The 25,423-nt window shown below is 35.5% G+C and overlaps 1 pseudogene; it reads left to right on the top strand.

Annotated features, from left to right (window-relative positions):
* The first annotated feature begins 88 nt into the window (after positions 1–88).
* Positions 89–24,748, top strand: LOC136812752 (uncharacterized; annotated as a pseudogene).
* Positions 24,749–25,423: the final 675 nt, after the last annotated feature.

The following is a 25,423-nucleotide window of genomic DNA, read 5'->3' as shown; positions in this document are numbered from 1 at the left end:
TTGTTGAAGAAGAGGTGGATCGACGATTTTTTGATTTTTGATTTTCACCTCGTAACAAATGTGTTTGACCTGTTTACTCAAAAAAATTCAAAACAAGGGAATCAAAAGGGAGAACGATCCAAAAATTACCATGGGACCTTTAGTGAAGGGAGGACAAATATATCACGACAATGTTAGAAGAGGATCTGCCACAACATCAACAACAACAACAACAACAACATCAACGACTCGAAGATTCAGCTTATTTCCAAATTTCAAACCAATGTAAGTAAGTTCTTTTCTTTATCCCGCTATTCATGGATTATATTAGACGTAGCCTATACTAGACGTCACCCGCGTTTTTTACGCAATTAACGTCTATTCCACTTTGTGACTTTTTCGAATGTTTTGAGCCCAGGTTTTCGGGCTCTAAACATTCGATTTTTTGACGTCACTTTTAACTTTCGAAGCTCCTGCAGTAGCAAAATAATCGAATTTGCGTCAAAACACTTGAAAGGCTTCTATTTTTCGAAAATCGTCAAAGTGGAACTCACTAAAGCTAAGGCTACACTGATAGTTTTTTCAGGCGGCGGCAATGCAATTAGCGTTGCGTTGCAAGCGCGCGAGAAATTGCAAAATGTAGCACGTCAATTTTTTCTGCAATTGCTCTGCAACGCAATAAAAATATTGCAGAACAAATTGCAAGTGTCTGCAACAAAATCAGTTTGAACTGATTTTGTTGCAGAAGAATCTGCAATTTTTTTGACGATGTATCTGACATTCCAATCTTATTACGTCATTCGAACGTTGGACCTTCGAAAATCGAATGTTTTTGATAAAATCGAATGTTTTATAATTCGAATGTTTTGTAATTCGAATGTTTTGTAATTCGAATGTTTTTGTAATTCGATGTTTTTTGACGTTTTTCCTGGTACCTTTTTTTAGATGGCTAGACAGCAACAATTTTCAGGCGGCTGCAATGCAACAATTGCATTGCAGCCGCCTGAAAAAGCTATCAGTGTAGCCTTAGCTTAAGAAACGAGATGAAAAATCCCGGTTTTTAGTGAGGTGCTCGCTATATTAGACGATGCTATCGTCCGTTTAGTAGAGGGTCAGTAAACGCGGGAAAGTATATATATATGCACAAAGTCAGGGCGTCAGGGTGGTTCACGGGAAAAAAGTGGGCGGTAGAGTTTTGAAACAACTCCACCACTGTTGATTCCGCCCGAAACTGAACTTAACTCCGTTTTCAAATGTATCCCGTCTCCTGAATTATTCCCTTTCTTAGTGATAATGTGTAGACGATAGAATCGTCTAGGATTATATGAACATAGACCAATTTAACGAAAATACAAAAAGATGTTAGGATTTTTGATTCGCAAGTTTGTTACGAAACCTTCAGCCTATCTCTACCCCAACACGCGATCTTTTACCGATAAGGTACCCGGTAAATGAAAGTAAGATTTATTTCGCATTTCTCATTGCTTTTTCTCTGGCTAAATACTACAGGGGTAAGCTTCAAAAAGCCTCTGAGGGGTGAACGTATCCGGTGATTGTCCCTACCTTAATTTACGCGGATTCTCTGCATCGTCGATCCGGAGAAGGCTGCTCTGCTGGCGGTGGCATTCGTATTTTTTGCGATCTTTTTAACGGGATGTAGATATCGGGAAACCTACCGATAAGTTTTGCCCGATTTCGGAATATTCGGAGAAACTACTTTCGTTTTCCAAAAAAAAATCAAAACAAAAAGGAAACACAAGCAAACTGCAAACGGGCAGACCGGAGGAGGCATTTTTGTATTTAAAAATTGCATTTTTAGAAATGACATGTAGTAGGAAGTAAATGCTGATAGTTGAGGTTTATGTGTCGATCTAATCAAAGTTAATCTATGATGACCTCATATCTCATCATTGCTACAACAACAACACATTAATTATATATATTAAAAAAAGTCAGGCTGTCAGCAGTCATCTTCAAAAATTAATACAAGCCAGCATTATTTGGTTGCTGTGGTAATAAGATTTTTGATCACTTTATTTATTGCTATATTTATTTATTACTATAACTGAAGAAAGAGAAAGCTTGGTGTTTTCACTGTTTATAAGCAATAAATGATGTTTAAATGTTTCGCTTGTGTTTGTGAATGAAATGATGGAAAGATGGCACAAAGTCAGGTTTGTATTTTTTATATTTTGTATCTATATTATAATACGCTAAAATCGGAACTCTCCAATTCTCGCATGAAGCTTTTTCGCTAGCGATTTTTAAGCAGACGGCAATTCTTTTTCGCGCCTTTTCTGTGTTGGTTTTTACATTAGTAAAATTTCAGCTTTAAAATGAAAGCCGTGAAAAACATTTAATCTTTTCTCTCTTTTTCTTATCTTCTTTTTTGAATATTTTCAGGAGCACTTTGAAATTGAAGACTCTTCTTTTTCTTTTTCATTTTGAAATATTTAAGTTTCAAATTTTCAAAGCTTCCATCTGGGGGGTCGAACCACTGATCGCTTGCATGTTAACCAAACGCCTTAACCAACTGAGTTAACTCGACGATGCAATTACTGTGCATTCAAGCTATAAATTGAATTCAATGCTCTTTAGAACTTTCACTTTTGTCTTCTCATTTCTTCAACCTCTATATCTATATTATAATACGCTAAAATCGGAACTCTCCAATTCTCGCATGAAGCTTTTTCGCTAGCGATTTTTAAGCAGACGGCAATTCTTTTTCGCGCCTTTTCTGTGTTGGTTTTTACATTAGTAAAATTTCAGCTTTAAAATGAAAGCCGTGAAAAACATTTAATCTTTTCTCTCTTTTTCTTATCTTCTTTTTTGAATATTTTCAGGAGCACTTTGAAATTGAAGACTCTTCTTTTTCTTTTTCATTTTGAAATATTTAAGTTTCAAATTTTCAAAGCTATTCAAAGTCTTTCAAAGTCACCCTCGAATGTCTACCCTCGAATGTCTACCCACGATGGCTAGCCACGATGGCTAAAGGACTTAAACGAAAGAATATATTTACAAGATATTTTTCATTGTGGTAATTTCTAGCAATGCAAGATCTTCATTTCTTCCCAGGCAGTTTTCATTTAATTTGCATTCAATTTCAACTTTACTCTATCATTTTAAAGTTTTCTTTTCAAAAACCAACTTGATGAAAGTAGTATCAAAATAGTTTTAATTTTCTTTGAACATAAAAAAAAATGTCTGATGTAATTCTCCTCCGAAAATACAAGAAATTATATTAAGTGATTTGACAAAAGATGTTTTCCTTTTCCTTGCAAAGTACAAGAAATTACTTCAATTAGTTTTCCTTGGAAAATTCAACATATTTTTTTAGGTAATTTTCCTTGAAAAATACAAGAAACTGTACATAAGATGATTTTCCTTGGGAAATACAAGAAATCGTAACAGGGTATTTTCCTTGGGAAATACAAAAAACTGTATATAAGATGTATTTTCCTTGGAAAATACAATAAATCGTACTCGGTGATTTTCCTTGGAAAATACAAGAAATATGTCTTAACTATGTTTCCTTGGAAAACACAACTAACTGTTCGTAGAAATTTTCCTTTTACATTACTAAAACATATTTCGCATAAGTAAACAAAATATGTGTAATTTCTAAAGTGAAAGCGAGCGAAGCGAGCGTAATAATCATGTTAAAGAGTCGTCTCGGACGACGCCGGGACGGCTAGTTTTTATTATAATAACTCAATCAGCAGTCCATCACAGAGTGCCATATAAACAAAACTCAACATCCTTACAAAGTCTTGACCCCTAACTAGGGCCTAAGCCTACGCGGTCGAGATTGAAGCGTTTCGGTAAACAAGACACAACTCCTCGAAAACAGCTGGTGTTTTGAAGCGCTTCCTTGAAATATCGCTCTTTGTGACGCACTGACCAGTACACAGTAGCACATAGCTCTACTAAAATTAAAGCTCTAACATGAAAGCTAGAATATGATGCTTCAATCAGGCTAGCACTAAAGTAGGGTGCCCACTCGTCAGGATTTTTTGCGCGGAATGAGGAAGAATTTACAAAAATGGACTTCAATGCATTAGTACTTACCTTTAAATCATCCAAATCTGTTCATTCTTCATTGATTGTCCAATCAATCAGGAGTTTGTTATCAGGGAAACAAGTAAAATAGCTGCATCTAGGTATCTATTTTCTTTCCAAAGATATTCCAGACCCGATCAATCGAACTTGTCGAACCAATCGAACAAGCGAACTAATCGAACTCCATCGAACGATTAAAGTTCGATTAAAAAAATTAGTCAAACCTAATCGAACACTCACAATTTTTTAAGCAATAGCAGTTCGATTAGTTCGGTCAGTAAAAAGTTCGATTAGTTCGATGATATTAACATCCTCATATCTTCCCTTGCTTGCAAAAACTTTGTCCTGGCACGCGATTGCCATTTCGACAGTTCCCGGACTTAACAGGCTTGACGTTTATTGTACCCGGATATTTGTCTATCCGGAATAAAGTCCGTAGCCCCTCTCTTGCGATTTCGTGCGCGGCCGAGTGGTGGAATACTACGCCCCAACAAACCGCCTCTGGTGATAAAAGGATACAGGAAATGTGTGTAATCCGTTATCGGAGGTAATTTCCCGATTTACATTCCGAATTTGGCGAAAAAAAAGCTAATATACGGTGGCGGAGCAGCACAAACTTGTCGAACAAAATTGGTTTATCAAACTGATCGAACCGAAACCCATTGATCGAACTTAATCGAACACTCACAATCTTTTAAAAAATCTAAGAGTTCGATTATTTTTTTAATCGAACTTTAATCGTTCGATGGAGTTCGATTAGTTCGATTGTTTGATTGGTTCGACAAGTTCAATTGATCGGGTCTATGATATTGATGTTTTTTGACGTCAAGGTGAAAACACGACTTAGCGCTGACCACGGCACCGGAAAATTCTCGACCCACATTGAAACAAATGGCTGTCGCTATTGAGCTGGTTCATCTTTTCAATCACGTTTTTTTTAGTAAACCCAGGGTAAGATTAGGCTACAATCTATCACAATACGCTTTATTTGAAAATCTACAGGCCGTCTGGAATTTCGAAAAATAGAAGAAATTGCGATTTTTTAACAAGGTTGCGGATTTTTTCATTTAAACGCCATCATACAACATCTGAAAGCTGAGGATTTCAGCTTTCTAGTGGTGAAATTTGTTTTTACCTATCATTTCCAGCTCATTAGCGATAAGCTAAAGTTTAACAGTCATCAGGCCGATTTTCAGACCGCACCGGCAAAACTCCCCACACCCCGCCACGAGGAAGACTAGATTTCATCCGCCATTTTTGACGCGATTTTGGTGCTTCCGAAAATTATTTCTTGCTGGCGTGGTGTAAGGAGGCGATTCTTTGAAAAGGTGATTTTTTTGTGTTTTGAAAATGGAATAACTTTGGGAATACTTAACCAATTCTAATAAATGACCCCTCATTTTTCTCACAAAGAGGTGAGGACTTTCAAATAAAATCAGTTTGGTTTCTAAAAATTGAGGGGGAAATTTTGGCCTATCCACCCTAACTAAAGCTCTAAAAAAACAGCATCTAATACGGGCGGTTCAAGTAATAGTCCGTTACCCCCCTGTCAGTATAGACCTAACTCTTCATACAAAAATTACGGGAAACCCATATTTTGGACTTTGTACCCTGTGCTGCACGCAAGCACTTAAGCTAAAGCCCCACAAAAGCGGGACAAAAATCAGTTTTTTGAAGTTTGCAAAAAAACGCCACATAGAAGATTTTTCAAATTCAGTATATATGTGAATAGAGCAGTAAAAAATACAACTTTTCTATTTTTACTTTTTTTTGCAAAAGTTCTAGGAATGAAAATAAAAGGATAATGATAATTGAATACTATCCACTGATGATCCACGACACCATTGTAAAGCTAGAATTGCTTTGCGTACTCTTTGCTTGAGAAAATGATTGACAGATTAAATTTTTCACCCGCACGGGAGCTAGCGGGCGTTCTGCGAGCGTTCTCGGCTCAATCCTCGGACCGTGTTAAAAATGGTAGACTCAGCTGTGACAGATCATTTCGATGGAAGTTGTTGAAATGTTTACAAGACTCTTGACTGAAAATCCTTTGTTTCATTGTCAAATGATGACAGTGCAGATCTGACACATTGATGTTTGTAAGTGCACTTTATAGTTTTGATTCCCACGAAGAATCATACTTTGGTTTTCATGTTACTATATTCTGTTAGAACTTTAGAGCTAGCCTGTTGATTATCAAATTCAATCGATTGGTTTTTGATTACTAAACCAAATTGAACAGTTATCAGAAAAGTTCGATTAGCTTGATTTATGTTCAATGTATTTTGTGTATGGTATTTCCTATTGTCTTCAATTCTCGCAGTACACATCTTATTGACAAGCTGTTCTGCAGCTTTTCTGCTAATCCAACGGCAGTTTTTCAAGCTAGATCTGCTGTGCTGTTGATATTTGAACCACTTGAAGGTTAACGAACTTAACCAATCACTAAATCTGTAGTCAAACTGTAATTGAGACTGAAGATTTTCCAGTAAAGTTCGATAGGTGTTCCATTTGGATCGGTAATGGAACAGTTAAAATTATTCAATTCTGTACAATAAAGTTTGATTATTCTATTACGAAAATTGGTTTGATTGGGTTAGGTTGACTTTCCTGAAAGTTTGTAAATATTGATGGAGGCATTCAATGAGCTAAATCCGGGTACCATTTTCAACTTTCCCTCCCCCTACATTCTTAACAACCAGAAAATGTTGGAAAACATACTTTTAAAGCCCAAAAAAACCTTACCCTATCATGTCTTTTCTGTCAACATAATGATTTTTGGGTGAGATAAAAATCTCGAAATCTGAAATATTTGCCTAATTTTCCTATTTTTATTAAATGAGAAATCAGGAAAGTGTTTTCAAAAAAAATAGAAAATAAGGGAAACCTTTTTCAAAGAACGAAAAATCGGTTTGAAAATCAGGAAATCAGCACCAGGGAAATTTTCTGCCAAAAACTTTTCTCTAAAATAAAAAATGCGTGAGAAACAAGAAGCTAACATTCTCAAACCAAAATCACTGTTTATTTCTTCTTATTTCTTACACAAGAACACTGATTTAAAATTTTCACCTGACAAAAAATTCAATGTAGCTAAATCTTTGGAAAACATATTTTTCTGTCTGAAAATATGCTCAAAAGATGGCTGTTTTTCTTGAGATTTCATCAAGTTTCTGTTCTAACATTGTGCACAAAGATGCATGTTATAACAATTCCTAAAATGTGATGAGTCCAGTTTTCTGGCCTGCTTTGTCTGCAAACATCTCAAATCTATCAAAAATTGCTGTTTCTGTGTAGTCTGATCAAGATTTTTGCTTTGTTTTTAACATGTGTAAACATTGTTGGAATGTTTTCCTATTTCATTTTTTGTAATTTTTCATCGGGTAGGTCCAATCAGCATCCAGCCTTTTCAATTTTCAATTAGTAAAAGCTAGTACAATGTATATATGGGAAATATGGGTTAACATAAAATTCAGTTAATATTGAAAAAAAGGTTTTGATAAAAAAGAAGCATTTTTCCCTCAAGATCCTTCCCAAATATTTGTTATCAATCAATCAAGAAAATATTTTAGAATAAATACTTTTAATAAGATTCGTAAGATCGATTAGTTTTGTCATACCAATCATCAAAGAGAAGATAAAGAAGGTTTTTATGACTGAGCATTTAACAATCTGAATGAAAACAGAAGAAGTCATGGCAAGGTTCGATTTCAATAAAAATCAAGTATGAAAAATAGAATGACAATCATTAGGCTGCAAACAAGGGCTTGTATATTTTTCTGATACTCAAGTTACTTTTTATATCAAGGATTTTTTAAGTCATTTTGTTTTCACAGCTGTTATTTTAACATAACTTTCTTTACAATATTAACATGCTGTATTGTAAAAGCTTCCATCTCAACTTAGTAACAAGATCTTACATTGTTTTATTACGTAAAATGTTGACATCATTTCGAACGGCAACCTCTTAAGATTCGCGTACAGACACCTGTCATAATTTTCCCTCTTTTTTGTGGGTTGTGTTGGAGGAGTGAATTTGTTATTATCACGTGATCTTGTTTACACTCTCTGTGGTGGAGTCTACATCTTTGTTTTGTCGACCATAGATTGAAAGCAGTTACCCTCAGCCACAGATACGTCTATCATTTTTCGCTATAACTTTGATTATTTTCGCCATCTTTTTGAAGTGTCAAAAATGTCGATAACGGAGCATCTTGTTTTTTTCTTTTTGTTCCTTTAAAAATTATACAGCATTGTGTGGTGTCATTATATTCTATATTAAATTTCATTTCACTTCACTTCTTTACTTTATCCTTATGTTTTTTAGAGAAAAATCTTAGACTTGTTTTCCTGTTTTCATTTTTCTCATAAAATTGAATAAAATATATAAAAAATGTCAGAGAACAGACTCGTCGTATATTGCAATTGCTACATTTCTTTTTTTTCTCAAGTTGAGTCAAATTTTAGCTCTTTAAACAATTAAGAAAGTCTCCTTTTTAAATCTCCTAAATCTCTCATACACTCAAGAGTCTTCAGAGGTCTTACTCAGGAAAAAGGCTATACTCATACAATGGGCTCTGAAGTTAGTTAAATTTCAGGTCTAAGTTCTGTTGAGCTACTTTTTTGTTTGTATTTAGGAAGGTCGGTCATGTGACTCTCAATGTGTGGAGAAGAGAGTCTTATATCCTCATCTTATCATGTTACTGAAAGCATATCACGTTTTTTTCTTATAAGAATGCCACATTTTTTCCATTTCATCATGGATATTCTTAAAGGGAACGACGCATGGTATATTTATGAAATGCTGATCTAGCATTGGCACAAACATCCATACGGAGGAGTATTTAGGAGTGCTGGATCATAACAAAAACCAAAAGTGACTTTATTCCAAAAAATATATTCAAAAAGGTTAATATAATTTACTATAATGTTCAACAACAACACAAAAAGACTTACATAAAACTGAAAGAAAAAAAGAATGTCTTTTTCTTTTGAATGAAATCGAGTGTTTCTATTTTTAAATGAAGACATTCTATTGTGAATTTATTCGGAAACGTCTTTGCAATCTTTTTGTTTACATTTTGTCTTCATTCACTTTCGTTTACTGTTGAAAACATAACAAAGTTTTAGCTATACTCTTAAACCGCGTATAACAGTCGGTTAAGCCAATCAGCTTTCGAGCTGACATCAGCATGTATTTCGGAGTATACCATGGAAGTACCAGCAACCCCGACCCCTACTATAAGTATAGCGCTATTCCCTTTAACGTTTTGGGGAAAACCATCATAAAACATTCTTACAGTGACTTAGAATAGGATCCAAATTCAACTTAAATTTGGCAAGTAACTGGTACCTAAAGAATGAAATAGCATTTTTTGTGAATATTTTGAGCCATACTCGGGGACAGTTGGCTATTTACAGTGATGCCATAGTGCGAAAAGGGGCTGACCCCTCCCCCTACTTGGAATCCCCCCTAACCTTCAAAAATGCCTATCCCCAAGGATTTTGGGCAAAAATAGCTAACAAATATATGTGAAATATCTTTAGAGAGAGAAAGCGAAATAATAAACTTCTTTCTGCTTTTTGACTCGAACTACTCTAAAAGAAAACTTTCTTTCATGAAGACCAAATTTCATAACAGTGATCACCCCAGTGGGGGGGGCGAACTATGGATGCTCTTAGGTTAGGCATTCTTAGGGTCTGTTGCCAAATTCCATGATGGTGAAACCCTTAGCATATTGATCTTAATTTTTTGACCAACTTCAACATGAATATTCTTATAAAAAAATATTTATCTCTTGCTATCCCTCATGGTTGCTTAAAGTAACACAGCGCCATAAGCACGTGATGTTAGTCAGAATCTCCTCCATGATAACTGTCACGCAGCATGTACTGTTTTTGCTTAAAGATCTCATGTTCTAAGAATACAGTCTTTTCTAAGACTTTTGAATTTCTTTTGGTGGAATGTTTGATATTCATGTAGTTTTAAGATGTTTTATGTGATAATTTCCTTCGTTATACCGAAGCCTATTATAGACGATAGAAAAAATCTTGGCCGATTCTCATTCGAAATATTCAAGATGGTTAATATAGCCAAGGAGATGAGCTTATAAAGATTTCCTTTTAAAAGCATATAGTGGCAGGGGAGGAAGAAGGGGACAATTACCTTCCCCAAAAAGTGGCCGGTTCTTTTTTCTGGGGGGGGGGCAAAAAGACAAGATGCACGAAATTGTGCCTCACTAATTTTCTGCGCCCCTTTTTTACACACCCTATGATTACCAATTTTTTTACTAAATAAAGGAAAGTTTGATTATCCATTACTCCATCACCTTTTTTGGATTTTAATCAACTCAGCGATTTTTTGGGTTTTCAATGACTAAATTCTAGTTAACTTATGCAATGTAATGGATCGTGTTATTGTTGACGTTTTGAAAATTGTGATTTTGTGCTAGATGACGAGTCCATGTTATGATGTATGTGAGCAAGTTGTCATCTGGGTTATTTGTTTGTGTTTCGCAAGTGGTTGGTTCTTGTGACGCATAGAAAGACACTTTCAAGGTACTAATAACAAAGTTTCAGCATCATAAAAAATCTAGGTTGCCATTGTTGACGTTTTTGAATATTGTGACTTTTTGCTGTATGACGAGTTTTTGTTGATGTTATAATGACATTCAAGCAAGTTGACATCTGGGTTATTTGTTTGTGGTTTTATAAGTGGTTGGTTCTCGTGACACAAAGAAAGAGATTTTCAGCATTGTTTAAAATCTCTAGGTTGCCGTTAGACCTTGTCTTAGCTAGCATAATCACGAATTGCAGTACAGTTGACGCTCTTCTCTAATTCGACTTTCATCGAATAAGGGAGCGTATCGAATAGTAAAGCGTCGTTTATGAGAGTTTCTTGTTGACGGTGACTTTAAATTTAATCGAATAAGGGAGCGTATTGAATAGTAGAACGTCGAATTAGAGAGCTTCAACCTGTAATTTATTAAACTTTCCAATAAAGTTGGTTGGTTGGAATAATCTTACGAACTGTATATAATGGTCAATAATCGAATTGAGGAAATGGAGTGAAAATCAATTACTGTAGTTCCTTATCATAGTAGCAGACTGGAGAGATTGAGAACTAAGAAACCTTCACAGGGTCAAAAAAGAGGGTGTTTCAAATAAAAAGTTCGTTGTGTCAGAGTGTATCATTTGATAGTTACTAAGAAACTTTCACAGGGTCAAAAAAGAGGGTGTTTCAAATAAAAACTTTGTTGTATCAGAGTGTATCATTGGATAGTTACTAAGAAACCTTCACAGGGTCAAAAAAGGGGGTTTTGCAAATAAAAAGTTTGTTGTATCAGAGTGTATCATTTGATAGTGACTAAGAAACTTTCATAGGTGAAAAAAGGAGAAATTTCTTTGTGTCAGAGTGTATCATTTCCCAGTACGCTTTTGGAGATCCCCAACACTATATCAGACTTTGCTGATGTTGAAGAGAAGAGAGACACTTGATTTCGGAAATTTAGATCCGAACAAACGATGACCCTCCGTAGCAATGACAAATTCACAGTATCGAGCCTGCACTCGGGAAAATGGCTATAAGTTCATTTATAATTGTTGGAGTGAAGAAAGGGAGATTATTATCCACCCTTTTGAGGACGGTGGAAAGCAAAATTGAAGAGTGTAAAAGTGCTTATTTATCTCCGTCCTCAGTCAGTCAGGATTTAATTAATTCAAAACTAACCCTCTCGTCACAGGAAGAATGTCATACATAAACTCGATAGTATCGTTTTACAGAGTGCTCATGAGTTCTGACTAATGCTCCACTTATCTTTCTATAAAGGAAGTAATTTAATCCACACAGTGTCAGTCATAAGATGTTTAGCACGCGTGTCCCGTGCAATGGAAATTGCTTAATGTACATTTGTTTACAAACCATTTGTGATTTCGTCATCTCAATGCTAAACCCGCACCTCTTTTCTTTAAGAAGGGGCTAAAAAGCTTTTATAAGGATACGCAAGATATCTTTAACTGGAAGTGCCTATCTCAGCATTTTTTGGAATAACCCATTTGTGATTTCGTCATCTCAATGCTAAACCCACACCTCTTTTCTTTTGCTAAAACCTCTTTAGAAGGGGACTAAAAAGCCTTTATAAGGATACGCAAGATATCTTTACCTGGAAGTGTTTATTTCAGCATTTTTTGGAATAGGCCATTCGTGATTTCGTCATCTCAACGCTAAGCCCACGCCTCTTTTCTTTCGCTATTTAGAGAATAGACCAAAAAGCCATAGTAAGCATACACGAGATACCTTGAACAAAAATACTTATATAAGCATTTCATAAATATGATAACTCATTTTTATTTTTATTGATGGCACAAGTCTCATACAGCTGATGAATGCATGAACATGAAACTTTTAGTACTTTTTATTGATCTATTTTTAAAGACACTTTAATGTGTTTCTGGCATCAGCTACATAGCTCTTGTATTGTCTGAAAGAGTCTTTCATCTTTCTGTCAAGGTTTCAGTAAACTCGAAAGGCAAACAAGTTTTTTGAAGTTTTACATGAAATGGCAGTGGTCTTTACTAATATCATTGTCTTACGCCTTTACTGGTATAAATGTTTTGAGGGAGTCAGTTCTAGTTAGTCTTTTTTTCAATACAATGCGATGGTTCCAAAGTGCTTCTCTGAAGTAGTCAAGAGACTAAGCTATAGATTATGACTATTCCATGCCAATTGGTTTTAAATCTCGGTGGCTTTTTTCTGTTACGTTTAAGCTACGCAGAACCCTTTGGGTATCACTATGTTGGTGGAAATCTGCTATATTCTGTTGATTTAGTCCTGAAATTCTAGGTTTGTTTAGAATCCAAATTAAGCCATTCGATATTTTTGTCAAAAGCTGCTTCAAAAAGAAGCGTGTAAGAGAGGTATGTGTAGACAGTTTCAGCCTCTAAGAAATACTTAAAGTTTTGATTACATCGTGGCTGTGATTATTTCAAATCATTCAAAGGTCTAGTTACACTGCGATTGCAATCATTCAGTTTAAAGCAGTAATACAAGTTGCGAAAACAGACGAGCGTCATTATTATGAAATGTTTTGTTTATCTTTTGAAATGTAGTGTTAAACATAGGATTAGATTATGAAATCTTGTATTTTGAGAAGCTTTAATGTTACTGTAAAGGTATACTGTTTGGATTTCTCCATTTTTAACAAGTATTTTTCTCTGTGAAATGGGTTAGGTTAGGCTGCTTTTGGAGAAAATTTTTTTTAAGATTTGGATGTGATTACAGTTGTTTCAATATTATTTTTCGTTTGGTTTTTCTGGGTTTCTGAGCGTCTTTTAACATGATGATGCTATACGGGCTTTTGATGACACTTTGTGCGCTAGATTTGGCCATTAACTGGGCTATCAAACACCAGACCTTAATTATTGATAGTGATATTGTGTCACGTTACACGTTTTTTTTATAAGGAACACGTTTATAAGGAACTCGAGGCTGAGAATAAGGAAACAAGTTTTAAGGAATCCAATTTCTGCGAATCCAAACTTAGCAGCTATGTAAATAAGGAACTCGATAAGGAACTTTGAGGCTGAAATTCTCTGTAAAAATAAGGAACTCCAGGCTCAGAGCAAAGTTAAGGTTCCTTATAAAAAAAACGTGTAGTTTGATTTGAATAATGGATTTTTTCAAGTTTTCTATATATAATTCGATTTTACGGCTCCATCAAAGGGGAAATTATAAAGCTTGGAAGATTCTAGCCTGTACCACCCCGACCACGGGCGTTTTTTTGTGTCTCAGTCTGTGCTAGTTTTTGGATCGAGTTCGAATTATTGAGAACCACCTGCTGTTTGTTTTCATGAAACTTATGAAAAATTTCAAAATTTTACCATTCTCTCGTTATTCAAAATTTCAGTGAAAAAATAGATAAATTCAAAAGCATTCGTTGCAAGAAAGAGGATACAACAATAAAAGAAGACTCTCACACATCAATCTTTTGATATTTTATGGTCAAAAGATGAGGCTTAGGTAAAAATACTTTTTTTCCTCTTCAATGTTCAATGCAGTACCAATCATGATGAAGAATTTTTCATCCTCCATGCATACTGCATTTTATCCTTTTTTGGAGGAAGTTGTGTTAGAAAGGGTTATTCTATTCTAGGGAGGCCTCCGACACAAATTATGAAAATATGTTGTTATAAATATGATATTATTTTTTATGATTAAAGTTCAGAATTTTGAACTACTATGATTTAAAACAAATTTGGCGTCAATCGTACTCCTCTATGTGACGGACTTTCGAATTTGGAAAGGCTGTATTTGCTTTTGAGTACGAGACTTGTTCATAACGTTCATATGACGTTAGATGAACGTCGAAACAACGTTGTGTGCCAGCTGGGATACTTTGCTTCTTAGAATTTCATGCTCTATTTTTCGATGATCACTCATTTCCTTTAAATTTGACGAGAGAGAGGAAGCATATCAAATAGCAGAGCTTCGTTTATGAGTGTTTCTTGTTGACGGTGACTTTCAATATCATCGAATAATGAAGCGTATCGAATAGTAAAGCGTTGTTCAAGAGAGCATCAACTGTAACTCCAAACACCTTCTTTCCAACAAGGTATTTGTCTCTTCGAGGCTTGTCTCAATCATGGGGAAAATCAATCGAAACTTGCTGACTGCGTATTTAAAAAAAGGACTCTTATATAATCCTAAAATCTTTTGCTTAATAGGGAGAAAGCATCTTGGTCTCAATTACACTTTTTTTTTTATATAAGAACAATGAGGCTCAAAAATGCCAAAAAAAGAGAACAATTTAAGAACAGTAGAGAGGCTGAAGTTAGAAAGTTATAGCAAAAAGAATCACTGGTTTCTAAAATCCTCTAAATAGTAAATTAAATAGCCAAAACTTGTCTTTTAACCTTAGAAAAAATAAGAACAAAATAAGAACAATTCAAGGCTCCTTGTGCCAAAAAAATAAGAACAGCCGAGCCTCAGCAAGAATTTACTGGTTCTTATAAAAAAAAAGTGTAGGAGAAAATGCACATATCAAACGTAATAGGGAGGAAAATACACGACGATTATTTCTCGTAGAACAATTTGGATATTTTTTATTCGGTAAATTGTCGGGACTCCACGTTTATCCTTTTTAGGAGATGCTTTTAATTGAGAGGGAAACTTCTATATAAGTTGAAACTTCATCAACTTTGAGTTCGTATGCCAAAGATTATATATTTCCACTCAACTTCTTATAACAACATTTCACTTGGATGCTTGTCAAAGTCACATTGTTAAATAGCATTTGAATGATTTAGAAGGGGCAGGGGAATACCCTGGCTTTTAGATTTGAATGTTGTAATTATTCTACTAAACTGCATTTCAATTATCCGACGAACGGAATGAATGGTATGTTTTGTGATAGTGATAGTAATTCGTTGATGTTAGAGGTTTTTTTAAATTGTGATGTGTTGTTCAAATTCATTTAGAACAGTCGGTTGGTTTTTCTATATGGAAGTGATCTTTTTTGAGATTTTGAATTGTTCAATACCTTATACCGTATTTTTGATAAAAACATCCAAAATTTTGATAGTTTGTTCTTATTAAAAAACGTGTACTTAGAAAAGTTTAGGATCTTAAGATTTTTGGCTTCTGACCTGTTCTGACGACATTTTCATTTTCGAACACACCATTTATCTTTATCTAGAACGGTGGGTTGGTGAGCCGAAATCTTCGAGATAAGACCTACTACCAGGCTGGCTGACTGAAAATTTTCGTAGCTCTGAAAATTGCTTTAAACATTTCATGTTTCTCTCCCTTGGTGCTTTGCTGTGTATTTTACGTCATTAAATTTCCCAGCTCTAGTCATCGTAATGACGTCGTGCATACTCTAGTATTAACGAGATTTTTGTTCAGATAAAAACAAAGGAAAAACTTGACAACAGACAAACTATTGGAGTAAATTACTAAATGCCATCTCTTGTAGTGTATCAAAAGTAAAGTGAGCAATCAACCAAAGCATCACCACATTTTCTTGGTTTATCGAAAGCTCGGTCATTTTTCGTTCATTGCTCATACTTTCTTTTGATGTCGAAGCTCATACTTGGTGTTTTTTGGTGCCGTACTTGGTTCGAACATTATGCCATGTTACGCTCCTTTCCGTATCAAAAGACGTAAACGCAAGCTCTCCCGTAAACTGATGCGACCAGTATCCCGTATTCTTGATTTACGGTAAGGTTGTTGTTTGAATGTCTACTGATTATATTAGAAGAATGTTGAATTTTTCTCATAGAGTCTGTTATGCTCGAGTAGCTGGAAAAGATTGGGTGTCTGAAGACAATTTAGAATTCAAATATAACTACATAGTGGCAAACGTCCAGTATTCTTCTCCTTTCATGAATTTGAATTATTCTAAAGGCAGTTCAGTCACAGTTAAGCCAAAAAAAGCCAAAATGATAGCAATCCTTGTTGACAGTGCCTAAATATGAACCCAAGAATGACCTAAAAGATTTTGCAGCAATAAATGCCTTTAAATCTTGAAATTGATCTGATCGTGATGCTAATTTCTCCCTTTGCTTTGTGTTTTGTATACAGCTTGATTGTAATTTCCCTTAATTTTATGTGACGTCTTAAAAAAGTCGTTTCATTTTCGAGGGGAATTTTTTCCTGACTTTTTGGAACACAAATCCGAAGGACAGAGGTAAAATATCTATTTTTATTAAGGTACTTCTCCCTTTGGTTTCAATATACTTAAGAAATGACGTTTGGTACTTTTATTGCATTTGGTAAAAAGTATAAATATTTTCTCTTTCGATATGTAGAACCATAGAACTACTGGCAATGGGTCACTCCAATTTATATCCATACAGCGAAGTGGACGAACATTTCCAGAGGGTAATTCGAGAAGAATTTCCTGGAAAAATGAATAGACCTCCATTTTTCCAGGGGGTTAAATTTTTCTTCAACTTACTGGAGGTAAAGGACTGATTTTAGTTCGTTTGCTCTCACAAGATATTAGAACTTTTCCAAGGGTTTTTTTGCCAATTTTACCATTTTCCACACATTTTCAAGAATTTTTCTTTGCATGAAGAGGTTCGTCCGCCCTTATGTATGGATTTTGAATGGAGCACCCCAATAGCAGGTTTTTGAAGAATTTTCTTATATAATTCTTTCAATTGGAAAAAATCTCAAAACTAAGCGGGGGGGGGGGATAAAAATGTCCTGGGTGGAAAATTTTTCAAAAGGAGGCTAATATAGCAGAATTAGAGGGAACATTTTCCCAAAGTCCTGGTCGGAAAATTTTCGAAAAATTAATAATTAGCGGGGGGACTTATAAGGTACCCGAAAGTACTCGAATCGAGAGCGCTACATCTAATTTTGCTTGCACAGTACTGATTTAGCTGTGTTTGTCGTTAGGCAAAACTTTCACACTCGAATGGCTTCTTTGCGGGTACCACTTTTAAAATAAATTCTGATTAAAGATGGCGAATGTAGCTTGGTCTAAGGTTTTATAAATGTCAGTAGTTTCACCCAATATGTTGTTGTCACACTTTGAAATTGAAACAGTTAGATAAACATAAATAACAATCTGAGAAGGTCTTGTCATAATGTTGTTTTCATATCATCATATTAATCATAAGATTATTCACATATATGTTTTATAAAAGCTTGCTTTGCTTTTGAACGGTTCGAGATTTTGCAACAGACTTAGTTTCCTGATCTATGAAGTTCTGGTTGCTCTCAAAATTCTTCAGTGATTCTTTTTATTGGGTTATTTCCTAAAATCAACTTTTTAAGTGCATCTTAATGTCGCATGTTTAGAATTCAAAAGAATAAATGCCTGTCATTTCGATTTTTATCTACATTTTTATAAGAATAAGACAGGGTATTCTTATAAAAATGAGGATCTGTTGTTTATAAGTAATCTTAACGTCTGTTTTTGATCAACGTTTTGATTTATACAAGAAGTAAACAATGTTTGAACCAAAGTTCAAAAAAGAGATCTGTTTATGTTTTTATGATTCAGCTGAACAGAAAAGAGGAAATGTAACTGCAATTGCTGATGGTTGGAATTCTATGAAATATCTTTGGAGAGAGCTATCTCATACTTTCGTATACTTTTCATCTAATGTCAGCTCATTAAGTCGATTATGGATGAAATTTACTTTGCTAGAAACTTGCAAAATCGATAAAGTTAATCCAAAGGCAATTTTATTTTTTTGTGTGATCTCTTTAAATCATGAACATTTTCAGGTAAATTAAAACCTCTTTCCAAATAAGCTTTACTTTACCAGCCTGGTTTCACTCTGGCAAACTACAGTCAACTTTCTCTAATTCGAAACTCCATTATTCGAACTAAGATATTGATCCCCTCAGTTGAAGGAAATTGTATAAATTACTCTCTGGAATTCGAATCTTTCTCTAGTTCGAGGACTATTTTCGATCCCTTGAAGATCGAATTAGAGAGAGCTAACAATATTCAACTATTCAACTTCTCTACAGTTTGTTCTTAAGACAAAGGAGGTTTGTTTTAATATCTTTGATACTCGCTGCTCTGACTATTATTACTTGATGCATCCGTTATGTTAAGCTGTGAACTGTTGTGCAGCAGATAAAAATTGGGCATGATTTAGTAGTAGTAGTAAGTAAGTCTGCGACCGCAGTCGGAGGTGACCTAAAGGCTCCTCTTTCGATAGCTATCTACCCGAAGGTAGGGGGGCACCACTCTTTCTCCCTGGATTGCTCCACTTACCCTTGATCCTTCTCTAAAGTACCATTTTGGGAATCTTTGTTATGAACCGGCTGGGGTTGAACCCACAACCTTGCGAACCGTAGCCAGATGCTCTACCACTGCACTACGGTCGCATGAAATTTGCTTTATCTTATCCATGTCAGATTGACTCACTTTATCTTCAAATGATGGCACATTGGATCATTTTAAATACAATGATGTTCTTCTTTCATTTTGTAGGAATTTTTTGAATAACGGACGCAACCAAACTACGGGTGAAGTAGTATACGGACGCTATTTACAAGATCTACCAAGTCACAAGATCGCGGAAATTGAAAAAAGTGCTCAGGCAGCATTTTGTGCTCCACATAAATGTCTTGAGGAAGTCCACTCGTCAGTAAAGAAACGTCTAAATAAAAATACAGAAGAGCCTCAAGAACCAATTTTTGAGAGTAAGTTTTATTGAACTTTGTTGTGGAGCAAGCATATTTGGTCGAGTCGAGATATTTGAAATGATGTTTTTTTTGTTGGATTTTGCATGGCATTTTTTTGGTTTTTATCCAAAACCTTCAGAGACTAACCGTCTAACCGATATTTTACGGTAATGTAAGACTTGAAACAAAGCTTGGTCAATTGAACCGGAATTTTCACCCAAATTTGATAGAGAAAGAATTATGACTTCCAATCTTTCAAAATATCTTTTGCAAACTCTTCTCTCTAGATGTTTTTGACTGGTCGCAAGGTAAAGAGTACGCGGATGGATTGGTCACCAGTCTATACGAAAGAAGCACCAAAGATGGACAGAAAAAATACATGGGAGACCCAATTGCCGACTCTTTAGCAGTTGTTACTCGGCGTAACTCTGCCATTCTCGCATTAGCGGACGGTGTTAGTTGGGGTCAAAAATCCAGACTGGCCGCAACATGTGGAATATACGGGTCTGTAAAATATCTGAATGATAATCTAGCGAATTGCAAGACAACAAAAGATGTCTTTAATCAAATTTTGAAAGGTTTTGAACAAGCCCAAAATTGTATTGTATCAGAGCAAGGCACCATGACGACGTTATGTGTCGCCGTGGTGGTGCCAATGCCCGAAAAAGAACGTTACGGTCTTTGCGTTGTCAACGTTGGAGATTCTTACGCTTACGTTTTCAACAAACATTACGGCGTCAAAGAAGTTACGGAGGGCTCACATCCTATCAACGAAGTTCGAGATATGAGAAATAGCGGAGGGGCCCTGGGTCCGGCTGATGGTTACAACCCTGATTTGTCGAATTTGACATGTTCTTTCATTATTATTGAGAAAGGGGATTTAGTTTTTCTGTGCAGTGATGGAATTTCGGATAATTTTGACCCTGTTATTGCGAAACATTCGCCGCCTAGAATGGAGGTGAAAAGTTTGCCATCATCTTTCGAAGCAAGTACCGAACTCTCTAAGAAAGAATTCCGTAAACAGAAAACCGAGTCCTTTGAAGAGTTAGACAACGCTCCGGATATCCATGTCGAGTCAGTACGTGAAGAATCGATTTGTGCTTCATGTTTAAAACAATCTGCTGAAAGTCCGGTCGAGACCAAAGAGAAGCAGAACTCGTTGGATTTTTTACCGAAGGTCAATGTAGATGAGCTTATTGCTATGAAAAATAAACGAAACTCACCTGAACATTTCCAAGATGTTATGAATACCGATGATAACGCTAAACGGAAATCACCGGAAATTTTCACGGACCCACTACGGAAAACATCTCCAGCTATATCAGATCTCTTTCCAGCTTATGATAAGACAAAACCAAACAAACCCAATTTACAAAAGACTGATTCTATAAAGATTCCGGTCTGCCAAAAGTGCGGAAAAGCTTTAAGGCGGATCACGGAATGGGCCCTTCCATATTTGGGAGATCGGAGAAGCAGCGTCTTAGATTGTTTACCGAAACTTTCAGAAAGTACCTCAATGGATCGGATAAGTGAGGAAAAAAAGACCTCTGCGGAAGAAACCCGTGGTAAAAGTCGCTCTTTTACAAATTCGAACGATGCTCCCTCCCCCCACAGTGGAGCTGGATAAAGAAGCTAAAATTGCTAAACTTCATAACGCTTCCTCGATGGGGCGATTAACAAGTCAATCGAGCTTGGATGAGATAACTGGTCAGAAAACAAAAGAAACGCCCGCAAATGAATTGACGCCCGCTGAAAGAAGGGACGGCGCCCTTCAACATATGACTCAGGTATTTAATGGTGTTTATTTTCGGAGCTTTTTGTGGATAGACTAACTTTTTCAGGCTTAATTTTGACATTCCAGTGGGAGAGATCTATCACCAAAAGGTCTCCAAAAATATCGGATAAATCTTGTCCAAACCTAAATTATAGAGGTTTTTCAATTTATGTCAAGTTATGTAACTTAAGCCATTATGGGAGCAAACGTTTGATTTGCGTAAGGGATTGTCTCTATAGATTCAAATGTTTGCTTCGATAATGGCGGAAATTACATCGCTTAATAACAAACCATGAAGAATCTCTAATTTTAGAAAAGCTTAGCTTATCGTAAATCAATGCCTAGCTTGTTAAAGACACGTATGATTGTATGATTTGAATTCATGTGATTTTTTTCAGATTATTTCAAAGAAACTGGAGATGGATGAGGGTACATCACAGAATATCATTGTGGGTGAGGTTTGCGCACAAGTCATCAATTACGTCATTGGAAATACGAATGAGAAACGAACCATATTGGAGAGAGTACCGCAATCGGAACTGAATCAAATGTCATCACAAGACCGAAGACTTCATCGAGAGAAAATCAAGAAAGAGTTAGAAGGTATGGAACTATAGAATATGTTTTCTTTCAGGTGAGCGTTTCCTCAAAAGTTTCAATATATATATCACTGCAATCGAGACAAAAGGTCTGTAGAAAACTAAGCCTTTTTTACTATCATAACTTAAAATCTGGCCCTTTGCTTTCGTAGTTAGCACCCTTCTTCGATACAAGAAAGTTTATTCTCAAAATTTAAATTCAGCAAAGTAAAAAGAATCTTAGTTTCCTCAGACACTAATCTTGAGGTTGGACCTTGTGTCTCGATGTTGGATATTAGCTCAGTGGTAAAATCAGTAAAAAGTATTCGACTTTATATATGTACAAATCCCTGTTAATGTTGGCTTTTAATTTATAGGTGTACCTGGTAAGTTGGACCACGCTTCTATTGTTTGTTATGAAGTTGGTTACCATGACGACAGTAAAGAAATAATTAGTCTGGACCCCACCAAAAGTACAGTCGCTGAGCCTAAAGAGTTGAGAAATGTCAAGAAAAGTAAGTTCGCTCTAATTTTTCATTTTCGCTTTTCCAGCTTCTTTCTAGAATTACATGTTTTTTTATAAGCATCGCACTAAGCATATCTAGGCTCAGATATGGGGAAAATTTAAGCATATGGCAAGCATTACTTGAGCCTACGAAAAATGTTTTTTTCCTAATTTTGCCTTTTTTGGCTGGAATTTTACGGATTTTTAGTATTTCCCTAAATTTTTGCTTTGGATTTAAGCATCCCTCAAGCATTTTTTCAGCCTTATTAAGCTTTCAACATAAGCATCTCTGAGTCTGTTTTCGGATTTTTATATGCTTATAAAAAAACAAACATGTACGCTATTGCTGATTGGAAGAGATTTTGATTCTATATTACAGTATGATGCATCTGAGTATCTAAAAGATAGGATACTAAGGCAAAATTTGACCTCTAGAAATTGTACCGGGTGCGCCACAAAAAAGTTTCTCTCTTTAAAACTAATTTTCTCGAAATTTAAAAATTTATAGATAACCATTCCTATCCCATTGGAAAGAAGAAAAATAAACTTAAATTTTGATGGGTCATTTATTGAATTTGGTTCATTAGATCAAAAGTTATGCCCAACTGAATAAAAAAGTTACTTTCTGAAAGTGCTCAAAAACGTTAAAAATTGACCTATCAAATTAAACAGAAGCGTAATTATTTGATACATCAGTATTTTCGTTTTAGTCATCAAAAATGATAATTAGTTGTCTAAATGACCTTTTCTTATATAAAGGAAGGTTGAATACATTAAAAGGAAGAAAATTTGTCGAAAAAAGCCAAAAAATATTGTAAAATTTAGAAAAATACATCAAATATGGGTTTCGAGGTACACCCAGCCTTACATAGACTTTATCCAGTCTACAACCAAAAATCTGAAGAAAATCTCGGTAAAAGTAAATTAAAATGATTTTGATGAAGATTCTAAACCCTTTTGATCCATCAGTTTCAAAATTTATGTGTTTAATTACTGAAAAATGTTCTTAATCATGTAAAGCCTATTGCGATTGCTAGTTTAAAATAAAAATTTGATAGGTCGATTTTTAACGTTCTCGGGCACTTTCTGAAAATAACTTTTTTATTCAGTTGAACATAACTTTTGAACTATTGAACTGAATTTATTAAATGACCCATCAAAATTTAAGTTTATCTTTCTTCTTTCAAATGGAATAGGAATGATTCGTTTAAAATTTTTCGATTTCGAGAAAATCAGTTTCAAAGAGAGAAACTTTTTTGTGGCGCACCCGGTATATCCTATGGGGAGACGATGGGGCGAGATGGAGTTTTTACAAGCCCTTATTTGATTTGGTTGGTCGTTAACCAGTAATAAAACAATTTTGTTACTTTTTCTAAAGAACGCGTCATTTTTATTACTTCAAATGACCAATTATTAAAGCATCTTATAAAAACTCCATCTGATCTGGAGACGATTTTGAAAGCTTGTGAATTTTTAATCGAATTTTATTAGAAAGCTGATTTGCAGTGGATTTGATTGAATTGAAATAAAATTTTGATTTTTACGATCTACTATTTACATGGTTATCTAGTGTAAGGTTACGATATAGTGACATCGAAAATGTGCTCTATTTTCAGGTTTCTTTCGTTCGTTCAGCGCTGGATCAAGCTTACCTGCGCCCAAGACTGATTCGTCTGTTGATGTAAGTTCTCAAAGTGTGCATGGCTACGAGGAACGTATATGCGACGAGATATCTTGTCTGTGATTAGAAGGTACTTGCCCTTCATGCATGATTCGACCAGTAATATGATAGTCCGTCCGAAAGCCTTTTGTTTCTTTCCATTGTTACTTACTTAAACTTGCGTTTGAGAAATTAGTTTGTTTTGCTCACTTTTTGATCACGTGATTAAATCTCAAACCAATCCTAAGAAGAGTACTTGGTAACGTGATCAAAAATTGAGCAAATTGCTTTTCATCTTTTAAATACTTAATTTCAAGATATCGTGATTAGAGAATTGGCTTATTTATCTATCTATAAAGTTGGGCTCTTTCTTCTCTACCTGAACCACAATCCTGGCATTTAATGTTGTCCAGAAATGAAAATTTTCAGTATTACACCTCTGCTCCTCTTTGCTCAATGCTGGAAGAGTGTTTCCGAAAATTTAGACTGTACTTTCTGGACAAGCATTTAGATGCCACGATTGTATATTTTAAGGTTGGTTTCTTACTAGTGACAGAGTTGATAAGAACAGAATAGTGTTTCGTGCCTACCGTCGTTTTTTATAAGTTTCCCATTTCTGTACTAAGATTTTTGTCACTTTTCCGCTATTTTTCCCGGGATGACCGGCATTAGATTGGAAAGGGTTTGTTTCTAATGGTGTGGGAAATCTTGTGTTTACTCATACAAAACTGTCTAACTTTTCGAAGCTTGTTTTTCAACTACCCGAAATTCTGGTCTTTTTCTGCTAGTAAAGTGGCAAAGGAATCTTAGTAAATGGGAAAGTTATAAAAAACGACGGTAACCCTAGAGTAGATTAACATTAGGATGTGCTTTCTTGATGTCCCGATTTAATCATAATATGTTAAAAGGTGTTTATATTATGTGTAATTTTTGCAATAATGTTTTGTTTTTTGATTTTGTTATTTAGGAAACGAGACGAATAGCCCGAAGGACGGCAATGGCGTACTTTTAAAGAAAGGCGGTATTGGCACCTTTGAAATCTTTGTCGTTTTACCAAAACAGATGTTTTATATTCACTATTCAGGAAAAATTGTTGTGCAACTTTTGTAAATAATACGAATGAATAATAAAATTCCAGTCAACCTTTTTCCCCAATAATTACTAAAGCATGATGGGAAATATCTTTTGATATATTTTGTACATATTAATTATTGGCATACTGGAGAAGTGGGACGTGGGACGGTGGGACGCTCAGGTGGGACGCTCGAGTGGGACGCTCAGGTGGGACGCTCAAGTGGGACGGTAGTGGGACGCTAAGGTGGGAGGGTAGTGGGACGCTAAAGTGGGACGGTAGTGGGACGCTAAGGTGGGACGGTAGTGGGACGCTAAGGTGGGACGGTAGTGGGACGCTAAAGTGGGACGGTAGTGGGACGCTAAGGTGGGACGTTAGTGGGACGCTAAGGTGGGACGGTAGTGGGACGCTAAGGTGGGACGGTAGTGGGACGCTAAGGTGGGACGGTAGTGGGACGCTAAGGTGGGACGGTAGTGGGACGCTCTTTTATATGTATTTTGTCTTTTTCTTTTTATAATACAGTGAAGAGGGACAGGTCAAGTACTTATAAACAATACACAGATCGATCGAAATGTTTTTGACTTTTTTCATAGTGAATGGATTATAAAATAATAACATAATCAATTTGATCGAAGCTACAAAGACACA

The sequence above is a fragment of the Clytia hemisphaerica genome, unplaced genomic scaffold (assembly GCF_902728285.1).
Source record: "Clytia hemisphaerica strain Z4C2 unplaced genomic scaffold, Clytia hemisphaerica genome assembly, whole genome shotgun sequence".
Lineage (NCBI taxonomy): Eukaryota > Metazoa > Cnidaria > Hydrozoa > Leptothecata > Clytiidae > Clytia > Clytia hemisphaerica.
Note: the sequence above shows the minus strand (reverse complement) of the source record. Positions and strands in the feature narration are given on the sequence as shown.